Source organism: Phyllopteryx taeniolatus, chromosome 19 (assembly GCF_024500385.1).
Source record: "Phyllopteryx taeniolatus isolate TA_2022b chromosome 19, UOR_Ptae_1.2, whole genome shotgun sequence".
Lineage (NCBI taxonomy): Eukaryota > Metazoa > Chordata > Actinopteri > Syngnathiformes > Syngnathidae > Phyllopteryx > Phyllopteryx taeniolatus.
In genome coordinates this window covers 12,388,389-12,402,907 of record NC_084520.1, presented here as the reverse complement: position 1 = coordinate 12,402,907, position 14,519 = coordinate 12,388,389, and the positions used below count along the sequence as shown (strand labels likewise).

General features: G+C 40.6%; 1 long non-coding RNA gene across 2 annotated transcripts; it reads left to right on the top strand.

The window, feature by feature from the left end:
- Nucleotides 1-8,921: 8,921 nt before the first annotated feature.
- Nucleotides 8,922-11,106, top strand: LOC133469718 (uncharacterized). Of its 2 annotated transcripts, XR_009785768.1 has the most exons (4): nucleotides 8,922-9,072; nucleotides 10,304-10,427; nucleotides 10,547-10,578; nucleotides 10,753-11,106. It is a non-coding gene; the product is annotated as an uncharacterized LOC133469718 (long non-coding RNA). The 2 variants fall into 2 exon arrangements; XR_009785767.1 differs by lacking the exon at nucleotides 8,922-9,072 and having other exon boundaries at nucleotides 9,843-10,427.
- Nucleotides 11,107-14,519: the final 3,413 nt, after the last annotated feature.

The window sequence follows — 14,519 nt, the reverse complement described above, 5'->3', positions numbered from 1 at the left end:
GGTCAGCACAGGCGAGGGTGACAAGGGTTCAGGTGGGGGCAAACCAAAAAGCCATGAGAAAGTGAAATATGGAGACCACATGACAGCATGGACATGGGGGGTGGGGGTGACTTGATGGTTTTTGCGAAAGCTGAAGAGTTTTTCCTTTGGGATTTCATCTGGCTCCACTTGTCCACCAAGACCTTTCCAGTTACGTTTCAACGTCTTCAGGCCCGGCAATAAAAGATATCCACTTCTTCCAATTCAACTTTTCTTTACAGGCTTCTTCTCCAGAGAAAGACCAGAAAACCTTCCTCATGCTAAGAGGGAATTGTGGTGTTTGTTTGCAAATCTAAGTGATGTCATGCTACGGTTTTAGGTGCTTTATACAGTCCTGCGGTGCTTTTCATCTGAACGCTGAAAGCTCAGGCAACCAACTAAACACCAGGTATTAATGATAAAATTTACAGCTTAACACCATGAATTTGGAAGAAAAGTTAACCACAATTTTGCAGTAAAGTCCCTCTATTGGCTTTCTCCACAGGTTGTATTATGGCAGTGCTCATTTTGTTTCTACCAGGATGGACAATCCAACTGCAGGATATCATGCCTTGCAATCACTGAATTCAGAGGTAATCCAGGATAATCACACTTTTAAATGTTGACAAACACTAAAGACAGTACAAAAGACTGACTTAATATGTTAAATATATTGTATTATGTGTGAGGTGTGTTTCAGCTGTAGCATGAAGGTGAAAAGTGTGCTTGTGTGCGTGTGGTAACACATAATGACAGCCAATCAAAATTCGCCATTATTAAAGGGAGAATATGCAGTTTTCTAATTGTTAGCAAGATTTCAATGAAGTCACATTTCAGTCGGTTCGTAAAGGATTGACAGAGTATTTGGTCAGAAATCGGATCAATGAGCAGTTTCGATAATGGAATTAGGAATCGCTAAAGTCTTATCCCTAAATATTAGAGACACGACATCTAAGGGCATCTGTCATAAAACCTACAAAAATGGTAATGACTTGAAATTTGAAGCTCAATGGACTTGACTAGCACTATGGGGCTTTCTTGTTCTTCAATTTCTAATTTGGCAATTTGCAGCCAAAACCGCTGCTGCATTTCGTATGAATGCTCCGAATGCAAGTGCTAGTAAGAGGTGTGGTGCGGCGTTAAGAGAGCACAACACTTTCTAAGGGAGCCGAGGCCCACATTCCCTCCAAGCCTCCTCCAGGGGAGAAGTTGTGGACAAGTGAAGCCCTTGTGTCAGCCGGGCAAAGAAACACGACTCGGGCTTCTAGTTTCAACAACAGCCGCACCTGTGAAAATACGGGTGCCGTATCCACGTATCAAACCAAATAAACTCACCTTGGCGTCGAGCGAGCGCACGCTCTGATGACAGGTGCCACTCGGCGGCCGAAACCGGTTGGCCAGTAAAACGCCCTGCTGGCACACTGCTTTTTTTGAACTTATAGAGGAGCTTTATGTGCGGAGTGACTGCGCCATGCCAACTGGTTGGGCAGTGCCAAATTACTGGTCTACATGGCAGAACTACTGAGCAATAAATGTTGGGAACCAGTAATTTTTAATAACACATTCCAAAGAGGGTATGTCACAGCTTAGCGGGCCAAACAGCACCCAAGCAGTAAAATCTGCGGAAACTTGACTTCCTGCACTCTGCTTCTGTTTCCTGTGCAGCAAGGCCTCAAGCCAAGCTCGAGCCAGGGCAGAACAAGCACTGGCAGCATGTGAGCCATCGCAGTTTATTTACTGGCAACAGAACCTCAGCGCATCGGTACCAATGCTGAGGGAGGTGGGAGTAAAGGTGGGAGTAAGCCGCATGTGGAAGTCCAAAGTAAGTCTCAATTCCTAACCTTTCAAGTTTCAAGCAAGTCCCAAGTTGTTGTTTTTTTTTTGTTTGTTTTTTGAGAAGTCGTAGCAAGGGGAGGGAAGGTACCTCATCATGCAGACATGTACTGCAAAAGCCATCGAGAAGTTGACCTGAAACCTTTTGTGTACCTCATGTACTGTACATCTGGGAAGATTAACTGCGCAGCCTTGAATGTTTGACATACATCATAATGTTCAAGTGAAGCCGTTTGAAGCTGTTTTTACAATGCATATGCTTAATCTTTACTCTTGTTTTCCACTGTCAAAGGACACCCACCGGACTCTTCTTTAAGTTCACCTGCCGCACATCAAATACTAGCGCTCTGTCAAAAATGTTGCTTTGACAACGGTAATGGTGTTTAGTTTTGGTATTTTGTATGTCTAGTCCGTTAAGCTAATTATTGAGGTTGTAGTTGCAGTTGCGGGGCTGACATGTTTACCTCCACCAAGGAAAGTTTGGATTCCGTGGTTTGAAAGGTTTTAAAGCGGGCACACTCACATTCGGTCATGTTGTTAGGTACATTTGCACATCTAAATATGTTTGTAATTGCAGTTGTGACAGAACTGCAATGGATCTGACAGCGAGGAATTTGTTACTGTAGCAACATGACAAATATTACAACCATATTACTTTATAATACAGTGCAGTTGTAAAACCAAGATAATTAACATGTTTTTTTTTTTTTTTTTCCTCTCAAGCGGGATAGTTTTGCTTGGAATGTGGCGCTCAGACCACAACACAAGTGCAATGTGGCTCTCTGTCGCCGCCATTCTTTCATTTTATTCCCTGGAGAGGTCATAAGGCTAAAAGAACTCTTTTGTCTGATTAATGGTGTTTGCTTCACTTGCGTATTTGCTGCCTGGCGTTGATGAATCCCAGTGTCCTCGTAAAGTACAAGCGCGCACAAGTTGTTTCTAAATGGCAATTGTTAACAGCTCGGTGGTCTCCATAAACGCGTATCAACTCAGATTGTGAACAAAAACAAGGCAGATTTAAAAAGTGACAGTGACTGAGCTATAAAGATGTCATATCCAGGTCCTCAACATGAAGCTTAGTTCATTTGACCTGCTTTTGGTTAGCTAAACTGTGACGTTAGCGTAACTTACCTGTCTTTGTTGGTTTTATAGTGGCGGATGTAGTTGTTGTGTCTCTTACCTTTGAGTTGCAAACCTTGCATGTTGCCCTTATGTTTTTTGTTTTTGTTTTTCCAGTTTTATCAAAAACATAATCCTTGAATCTAAATGAAATAATCTTCGGCACTCCCTCCATGATACTTGCTTCACAAAGTGGTCGCTGCACTCCGCATCGTCGCACACTGCCAGTTTTGCACGCACTACACTAAAATAAACTATATCTGATCTCAATAATATAATTATTTAGGTCATGTTTAACTTATTGTTAACAAATAATAATAAAAACAAAACACTGAAAGTTCAAATATGACTAGGCAACTGCTATTAGGTTAAGAAAATGTGTACACGCAAGGCTTGTCAAGTTATGTAGTTTAAGTCTAAGCCAAGTCATGTCTTATGAATACCTAATCAAGGTCAAGTTGAATCATTCATTAGTTTTGCAGTAGCTTCGCAAATCCCAAGTCCTAAAATTGGCGGCTTAAATTTGACTCAAGTCAAGTCATATGACTCAAGTCCCCACAACGTATTTAGCTTACTAACAACTGGCTATTCTTAAGGGTGAAATTTGCCCAAAAATATATATATATAGCTGGGCTAGGCTCCAGCAGCCCGCGACCCTAGTGACGATAAGCGGTAAAGAAAATGGATGGATGGATATATATATATATATATATATATATATATATATATATATATATATAATGTATGTTCCACTAGATGGCAGAAGGGACAATAAACCAGTGCATCCACCTGTTGTCATTTGTTAAACAATAACAACTTAGTGTTCATCTAAAGGGGTCCATCTGTATGTATATATATATATATATATATCATTAATTAATTAATTAATTATATTATTATATATTATTATTATTATTATATTATTAAGAATTAAATCTAAGCAATACCTTAAGTAAGTGACCAATATGACAACACATTTTTGGCTAATATTAATAATGTTAAAGCTGTTATTAATGATCCTAATTATGAACCAAAAGGTTTGTGGCAGGTCTTGAAAGCTTCTCACTCCATTTTGCTTATTTATTTATTCATCTTTCACACATGTTGGTTTGTGGTGCGCACAGCAGCACGGAACGACACATTCCACAGCTCCATTCGGACGTGTTGAGGTCCGACGCAACTAACACCAATCCTCCAATCAGCACTGCGGTCAGCACTTTTCAGCAGCGCTCGGTGACACCTACTGTGGACTTGGACTGACTATTGACCTCTTACCCCCAAAATACGGGACGTAAACTGTTGTCTCCAGGTAATATTCAGATCATTTGAAACAGATTTCTAGCTTGATTTATTCATTTTTTGCTTGTATATTCAAGTTATTGACAAGCTTCAGTACACCTGCACAGCCTAATGATCAACTCCATGAGCTGTATCTAAAATCTAAAATTAGCTTTATTTTCTTTTATCTCATTAAAATGTGCAGGGAATACTTCCTTGCCAGAGGTAAATCAATCTACAGTATTTGCTAGAAGTTGCAGCTGTGTACACTTCCAAAGTGAGGCATGTGCAGCATCAACATCTGGAGGTGAGATGTTGCGAGTTCCCCTGAGTCAGCATGTGATGGCTTCCTGTCAGCTCCCAAAGTGGTCCATGGCTGGTTTTTTTGCCACATGTGTGCCAAGGCTTCAACATCTCTCACAGCTGCTTTCTCACGTCCGTCTCCTCCTCGGCTTCAGGCCAGCGCGAAGATTCCTCACGCTTGCTTTTTGCCTGTTTGTCTTGACACCTTTTCACATGCGTGTCTACCCTGCAGCTTTTCTCCCACGAAGTCAGCACCCCCGCCTCAGATAAGAAACCCATCGTAAACAGTCGAAACCACGCTATACACAACTAAATCTACTTGTTTAACTGCAGTTTATAGTGGTGCCGTACCTCGACATACGAATGACCCGACTTGCAAGTTTTTCAAGATACAAGCCATTGCTCGGCTGATTTTCAGTCTTCAGTTGGGAGCAAAACATTTTTGTTCTTCACAGTTTTTATTTCCTGTCAAACTAAACAAAAAGAATTACATGAACAATTTAAACGAGCTTTGCATTAAAGCTGCTCAGCTTAACACTAACAAATAATGCAAAACACCCTAGGCACCATAGACATAGATAACAAAACTAGTATCCATGTCGCAGTAACCTTTAAATTACTCATATTTCAACAAAACATTTTTTTTTAGGTTCAAGCCAAAAAATACAATACCCCTCACACACGCTATAAACATGTGTAAAGTTATTAAAACACACTTACTTTAAACAATGTCTGCTCAGTTGTAACACACAACAAATTAATTTGCAGGGATAAAATGTATAGAAACTGTATTTACAAAATTGAAAACATTAGTTTGTTGATTCAGTCAAGTCACTTGTCCTCATTATTTTCTTCCTTATTGTTTTCAAACAATCAAGTCAGCATCTGCTATATGATTAAACATAACTGCTCTATGATTTATTTATTTATTGGCCTATGGGGCAGTTGTGATTGAGCCCCTTGGATTCTGCCTAGCAACAAGTGACCAAGGATGACCAGACAAAAGAATCAAAGCAATTTATTTACATTATTGCGTCTGCTGGATAGTTAACATTTTATTCCAGCTGAAGCTCACATTATTTTTTCCTTACCTTTTCTCTATATGACATTGACGTGGGACGATTTTATTACTTGATTCATGAAAAAAAAAGAAAACAAATTATTTACAATCCATGATTTCATATCATCCAATGTATTTCTGTAGTTGCTTGATTGCTTTAACTGTATCTACGCTAAAACAGTATTGTTGCATGACCCCGGACACAAGATGTATGGAGGTTTTCTCATAACACACAACTCTTAGAGACCCTATGTACTGTGTTTATTGTGCTGTAATTCCAATGTGCTTACATTCTACTGAACAGGCCCGTGGAATCCACATTGTGCAAGTGTTCTCACGACGAGTTGGAAATCATACGCAAAGGTAAGCACCACATTAGGGAGAGTTTGGAGTGTTGCATATTTTTTGTAGGTGCCAATCTATACGGCTTATTGCCCTGCCGGTTTTCTTTTCATTACTCTACCTGCGGGCTGAACCCCCGCTATCACAATAAGCTTTATTTTTATCGACGTGTCCAGACGGAAGCGGCATTCCTGGGAATTAGGCTCAATTTCATTTGGCCTCCAGTGTTTTTTGTTTTGAATACTCCCATAACTGCACCCCCTGATTGCTTTGTATAGCGCACATTATCTCCACCCGATATCAGATATTGTTGCCCCACATTCAAGTTTATTTATTCAATTTGTTTTCTGAAGTATTGCATTTCAGTTATTATTCACTGACCTCAGAATTGAACCACAACCTACACTGAAAATGTATGTTTTTTTTCATAGTACAGAAGAATAACAAAAAGTTGCCAGTAAAGCATGTCACTTTGTATTTGCCTGCAAAATTACCTGCACATTTTATTAGTGTTTTATCATCCATGCTTTGAGGTCAGGGGTGATGTTGACCTTGCACTATACAGCAACCCCACCGCCGCCCTCCCAAACTTCACTTTTAGTCTCCATATAAGAGCGACCTGCCTGTAATTATCTGGCGATTACCCCTTTATTATGAGCAAGCTTTATAGAGTCTAAAGGCACTTCCTGCTTCTCGACCCCCTGAAAAAAAAATCCTACAATAAATAGCCACCTCTGCCGAATCGCAGCAAGATGCTAGCCAATCAAAGCGCTGGCCCCACTGTTGGTTTTTTGGGGGGTTCATACGGAATGAGTTATAAAAATATGAGCACTTCATTTGCCACATTGATAGGCTTCTATATCGTGCGTGATGCGCATTTTTGCTTGGTTACAGAGTAGCGAAAGTCATCTAGAGCAGTGGTTCTCAAACTGGAGTACCCGGAATCCCCCCGGGTCAGTGGCTTGAAACTTGAAAAAAAGAACTCCAGGTCTACATCACAGACAAAAGCTGTGAGCCAGCAAACTTTTAGAGAGATTGTCCAGATGGTTAAGCATTTTAGTCCCAACTCTGTGTCGACTGATTCCAAGCCACCCTGGATGACAACAGGTGCACCCGCAGTAAAATCCATACTAAACCACCATGTTGCCCAGGATAGTTCCCAGTGTATTCGTTGTTGCACGCCGTTGTTGCCGACTGAAAGGTCCCCAAATCACACCGACAGCGGTGGGAAGAGCTGTGAACTTTGTGAATGGGAGAATGAAAAAGGGAAAATCCATTACGTGCAGCTTTGCCAATTGTAGGGCCAAATATTCAACCCATCAAAAATTTCAATCCTCATATAACTGGGCTGTTTTTTGGGCTGAAATGTACAAGAAAGTTTGGAAGCTTGCTCGCGAGTGAGCACAGGTGGCGTACAAAAAGGAAAGTGCAGGGAACAAGTATTTTTACAAGCTCCAAAAATCGAAATGTGTGCATTGCGTGCCTCGTTGTGGCTTGTTTTTCCCAACCCATTAAAAGCAGGCCAGTTTGCGGAGAAATGTGTGAGGCTGAAAGGTTTATGTGGTGTTCCCCCAAAAGAAAACTGACTTCCACTGGCAAAAGAATGGTTTGTTGAAACATTGGCACTTTGGAGTTCAGTCAGAAACAATCTTCTTTCCACACATGGCGTCAAATGTCTCACAATGTTCCAAGCGTCCTCCCATGTCGCCAAACATGCTGCCTGTTCTCCACTTGACTCCGGGAGTCCATTGGAGTGAGAAGTTCAATATTTACGTGCCCTAATCGCTGCCCCTTAAAGCTCCTCGGGTTCTTTTACCTGTCCAGTGTTTTGCGGTGTGTATAAAAAGTCTGCACACCCCTGTTCAAATTCCAGGTTTTTGTGATTAAAAAAAAAGATAAGACCAAGAAAAATCATTTCGCAACCTTTTCCGACATTGTGACCTACAACCTGTACACAAGCAAATAAACAACTAGTGTGGTTGCACAAGTGTGCACACCCTCTTTTGGCTGTGTTCAGAATTAATTGATGAATTAAATCACTTTCACAAACAAACTCATGTTAAATGGGAGTCAGCACACACCTTCCACCATTTAGACTGCCTCTCTGATGAACTCCAAATACATTTCAGATATTCTAATGGGCTTTTATTTACATGTTATTTTCTATTCCTAAATTTTGTGGTAAAACTGCATACTGTTTGAACTGTTCATGGTTCCCTCCTCATTGACTAAGGCCCCTGTTCCAAGCTGAAGAAAAACAAATTTAGGCCGATTTTGTCGTGGTCCAGCTGCTAGAAAGAGGAAGAAGAAGAAAAAAGTCCGGAAAAGCCTACTAGAACATCTGAAATAGATTTGGAGTTAAACAGACTGACTCCCATTTAACATGAGTTTGAATGTGTTTGGTTCGTCCTTGTTATAAGAGCAACGTGTTCCCATAGCTTTGCTAACATTCTGAACTAAATAAATAGCAAAAAAAAAAAAAGCCAAATTAAGTCGTATAATTAAGACTATATTTATTCTACCTTGGTAGCTAGCTATCTGTCTGTCTGTCATTTATCTATCTATCTATCTATCTAGGTAGGTAGCTCGCTATCAAGCTACCTAGCACTATAGCAATCTATCCATCCATATCCAAGCCTCAGAACTGTGAGGCAAACATGCCAACCACTGGGCCACTTGCTTGTTCTAACCCTAACCTGAAAATATTTTACTCAACATCAACGTTAGATTGTACACACCAGTGAGGTGCTTCCATTTAATTTTGAAAATAAAGTAGATTAGAATAATTCCATCACTCTTTGTGCTTCTGAATGTACCAAAACAGGTGTTCACATTCCTTCACCCTCCTCGCCATTACTTTTTATTCTCACACCCGCTCCCTTCCTTTTATTTAATTGTAGATATAAAAATGTCCAAATGTTGCCGCTTTGATGCAGAAGGGCATTCCTGGCATCTCTTAGATGTCGGTGCGGCTTTGTGGTAATCCAAGCCCTCTTGAAAGCATTTTCCTGGGGAAAAAAAAAAGAGGGCAGCCTGCTACGGACGGGGCAGTGGGGAACACCTGCAGCTCTGGAGCAGCAGCGACTACAGATGCCTCTTGGACAACATTCAACACCAGGGTAGAAGCACACACACATACACACACATGCGCTGACACTTGCGTTTACACAGATGAACGCTCGCTAGCCCTGGCCTCCACATCCACGTGTGTGGCAGAGGTTGGAGGAAGTCACATACAGTATGTGCAAGTCATAAGTAAGTCTCTAGTCTTAGCGTTCAAGTTTCAAGGAAGTCCCAAGTTACTGTGACAAAAATCAAACCAGTTTAGTCGAGTCCCCACAAATTTCAAGCAAGTCATTACTTGGGTTAAGCAAGTCATAAGTCAAGTCATAAAATCCTGCTCAGTCACAACTCGCTCATTAACTTGCATTAGTGAACACATTTATAATCAAATTTTTTGACGGTCCTACCAGTGTCTGTATTGTTTATTACTTTTTTTTGGTCTTCTCAATTAAACACATAACCAACCAACATGAAGCTTAGTATGTTTGATGAGCTATCGGTCAAATAAAGTAGGGCAAGTCAAATCATTTCTTTGGTTAAACAAGTCATCATAAGTCTAGTCTTACAATCACTCAATCATTATAGCAGAGGTGGGAGTTCATATATATGACAGTCATGACGACGTCTCAACCTTTAGGTTTCAAAAAAGTCCCAAGTGGCAAAAATCAAAGTCAGGTGACTGGAGTCCTCCAAATCTGATGGTATTCCACTCTGCTTTTCCCCCTTCAGTTAATTCCATGATGAGAGAAGCATGGTGAAAATTGGGACAGTTATTTCCACAAAACCCTATCATCAATTTGTCTCTCGTTGTTAAAATTAGCTGTAATTGGCCAAATTGTGGTCAATCGTGATTGCCAACCACGCAGAAAGGAGTAGGGTGTCCCTTCACGACAGGATCACATAGTTGGCGATTGTGCGCTCTTTGCCTAGTATTTGATAAACTGATTGAATGAAAATAGGACAAATGATGCACAAGCAGGGTTTGCAGTGGACTGGAAAGCTTTAAGGGTAGGACTTCAGAAGTGTTTTTTTTTTCAGACAGACAGACAGACTGATTGACTGACTGACTGGGCTATTCTTCAAATTTCCTCCACATCAAGATTTCTATCTGCACCAATTTGTCACAGCTTGACACAATTGTCCATTTCAAATCAGTTTATCATTTGATCTGTTGGAGCCCATCAGGAGAGGCGCGAGTGCATCACAGAATGACCGTCTTTAAGCATACATGGTGACATTTGAAGTGACAAAGCACTCCAAGCAAGTGTGAAACCAGATTCCTTCTAGGGGCCCCATCAACTGTCACTCTGAGCCGGAGATGATTGACTCAGCGGGCACTTTCTCCATTTGGAACATGGTATTCGTTACAAACACGGGCGTGTCAACCTTGAAGAGAATGGGACAACCAGAGGTGGGACACTCGAGTCACATGACCTGACTCAAGTCAGACTTAAGTCACCAATTTTGCTTGACTTGCTTGGCTAAAACTTGTGAAAGATTCGACTTAACTTTGACTTGCATCTTTTCCAGACACCAGTCCGGGAACTTTTCTGACACACCTCGTAAGTCACCGCCATCAACCAAACATGCTGAACAAAAACTCTGTTGGCCAGGTTGTGACTTAGTGGAGAAGGTTCCAGGGCAGCTTAGGTCAACCAGGACACATGGCTGCCCTGGGAAGAATTTGTATTAAATTCATCCCTACCTCCATCCCACCTCCTTGAAATTGTTTCCAGGCCGCTGCCATCACAATGCTGTCAACTGCTTCTCTCTTCTTTGGATTCTCCAATCACACACAATTCCATCCTCATTCCTTCTCTCCGCCTTGAGTCTTCACTTACACAAACAACTAGAAAAAAGGGGGGCAGGGGCAGGGGGTTCTGTCTGAGCGATGCAGTGTGGATGTATGAGCGCACGGCCTTGTTCTTGAACCGCCGTGAAACGTTGCCCCTCCAAAAAGGCAGCACTCGCCATAATTCCACTGTGACTGAAACTATGTCTCGTGATTTCGTGCATGCTTAGCTGAGGTAATCAATCTCTTTGAAGTAGTGGCCTGTCTCATTTGGAAACCAAATAAATGGACAATTTCACTGAGTTGTTTGACATCAGGTTTAACTGAATGTGGAAAATGGAGTGTGATTTCAGCTTCCTTTGCACATTTACTTCAACGTCCCCAAGTCTATCCAAGTGCTTCTTTGCATGCAGTATCCCCTCAAAACTCGAACGTTTTGACAATTAAACTATTCGGGATTTGCCGAGAAGAATACGTCAAAACAAGATTCCACTACCAGAACTAAATGGGGCGAGTCTAATAAAATAAAAGTTACTTGAGTGTTACTATGGAGCCTGTCACAAGGGTATCATAGACGAGTGATTCACAACCACTGTGCTGAAATTTGCTGATTTCACTTAATTATTCTGAAATAGATTATTTATTTATGACAAAAAAATATTATGTGTTCATCTATTTATGTCAGTGACGTAGAGTCTCAGGCAGAGCATTCAAAAATAACTTTGGATCATGAAACCACATGCTGCTTCACCATCTCTAAAGACAGACATACTTATCTGATCCAGTGTAGCACCTTTGTTAAATTTCCATTTTAGTGTTACTTTTATAGAGCACTCAGTTTTTTTAGGCAACAAAATCTCATTGGCATATGAGCAAGTTTGTCTGGAGCAGCACGTTGGTTAAGTGGTTGGCACGTCTGCCTCACAGTTCTGAGGATCAGTGTTTGAATCTTGTTTTTTTTCTGATGTGAAAGACGTGCCTTGGCTCAACAAATGTTAGGGGAAAACTGGTTTAGACAGATCCTACCTGTATTTAAAAGTGAAATGAAAGGGAAAGTTCCATCCCTGTAATCCTGTAATGGATTTATTCTGTTTGTAATATTTCCTGAATTTGAAATGAATTGTGTTCAATTTACGAGGGTCATTTTCTATGGATCGAAGGTTCTAGCTGTCATATTTATAGCCCACAGCTTTAGACATGAGTTCTAATGCGGCTCTGGAGAGGAAGTCTCCTTAGAGTTGTGGTCCTAGGTCATGGTTCTGGGTCCCAGCTGTGAACGCTTTGATGGTCGGTTAAGTTCTTACGTCAAAAAAAAGAAAAACTCTCGGGCCAAAGGGGCAAGGCTGCATATGTGTGAGGGGGAAGGTGGGAGAGTGAGAGCAGTCAAATTGCCACCCGGAGATCTGGAGATGCTGTGCGTGGCAAGGCCCGATACTGAGGAGGGTGGAGGTCAATGAGAAGCAAATGTCGTCCCATTGTGCCGGTTGTCTCAGCAGAGCGCTTGACGTGACCCAGAACATATCGCTATCAATAACCATCATCCATCTGAAAAAGTAAGACAAGCTTTTCAAGGAGCATCCCAACTCACTATTGTCCCTGTAATGATATCCCATTGTTGACAGTGGATGACCCGCTCTGCCGTGACCCGCACTTGGCTTTCAAAGATGTCCCAGAAGTGGACAGGAGGTCCTAATGAAAACCAATTACCAGAACGGAGAAATTTAAGGATGTGTTTTTCCCTTAGAGGTGTGAAAACATGAAGTGTTAGGAAATGTTCCATAGATGGATGGATGGATGGATGGGTGGGCAGGTGGGTGGTTGAAAAATCTTTCAAAAGATTTCCAAGGATGACTAGTTGGTGCCTTGAGAAAACACAAGGGCTTGAAAAAAGGGAGGGCAAGAAAACAAAAGAACATTCCAGAGGCGATAAAAGTACCCACACATTGTACTTAAACATTACGTACTATTCATTTTCCATAGTATGCCAAGAATATCCTCATCTATACCAAATAATGAACTACAGATTGTAGCCTGTCTGACATTATTATGTAAATGATTAAACCTTAATATTTTTTTCGGAGTAAATGGAAACATTATTTATTTTATTACCCCACAATATTTTTTTTTCAAATGTTGCTACGTCGCAGGTACTTGACTTACTTTGTTTAGTATGTATTGTATTTTTTTTCTCTCTCTTTTATTGTTTTGAGATTCCCCCATGTACCTTATTAACCAACAGGTCCAACAGGAACCTGTGCAAATGTTTCAGGCTCCCCTTTGAACAGTGTTAGTACTCCCCCATTAAAAATGCACACATTTATGGCATGCAGTTTCACAGTTTCAAGATTACCACCCTGTTCCTTGATTTAACACACACCATTTTAGTAGACATGGGTCAAATTGGACCCAGAAAAGCCTCAGTGTACATGAGCTTTGAAGCACCTGTATAAAAAAATGATGAATAATTTAAATTTTACATATTTTGGGTCACTTTGGGAAATGTCATGCAATTCCAGGACGAATGAATGACCTTGATGATATTTGTATTGATGTCAAATGTCAGACAGGGTAAAATTTGACCCGAACTGTATGTAGGTAGGAAGGTTAAAAAAAATGGTTTTCTTTTTTTTTTTTTAAAAGCAATAGCGGTGTTAAAGAAGTAGGAATGGAGCTCGGAGATTAGTGAAGAGACACAAGAGAATGGGGAAAAAAGGGATGCAGATGGAGCGAAGGAGTACATCCATGCACGGTGGATTAAAAGCACATGTGCTCGCCGGAGGTGAGGACACCACCGCAACACATGCGAGGAACAAATGGCGTCACTTGGCCCCACCGGGGACCACACGCCGCACGCTTGTTTCCACACGTTGTTTGCCCATGCTAGCTTTCATCTCTTCTCACAACTTTTCACGTCTCATCTTTTTTCACTTGTTTTGAAAAAAAAACAAATTAAAGTAGAAAAATATTATTTTTCATCCCTATCTTCCCTTTTAACTTCAGTCTGCTGATAGAACAATGCTTTGGTGAGCTATGAGTGGATGCTTCCAGAAGATACCTGTATGGCTGGAGAATCATTGCGACAAAGTGTTTGGGATGCCAAGGATGTTGTGGAGAACCAGGTACACAATTATGATTTTTGTATTCATCCAAATATTCTTGTCAAATACACACTGAATATCTTTAGTTCAAGTTTAAAATTGAATTTAATCTCATATAATATTCTGAAACAAATATATGAATTAAAATATACATGTATTTTCTTTTTCAAAAATATTTAATTTCATTCAATTTTCTGATTCAGATATGTGAAGTTCCAATAAACATTTATTTTCGCTGCCAAAATATTTATGAAATAACATTTTCTGATTTCAAATATCGGAAATTAATACATAGATGTACTTACATTTAAATTAATCTAAACATCAAAACATTCTACATTAAAGAGAAACAATTAAAATATATAAATACAGTAATTTACATCCAGTTTCTCGTTCTAGAATATTACATTTTGGACACCCCCAAAAAAATTTCTAAATCACTTTTCTGCTTTCAAATATATGAAATGAGAGCGAAAGAGCTGAAATATTGGGGACTTGGGGGTGCGAGACAGCCATGCTATGGGAAAGTGTTTTGGGGAAACCAAATTAAGGGGAAGAAAGGCTGGACACAAAGGCCTTTGAAAGAGGCAGACAGCTCCCTTGACGCGGGCCT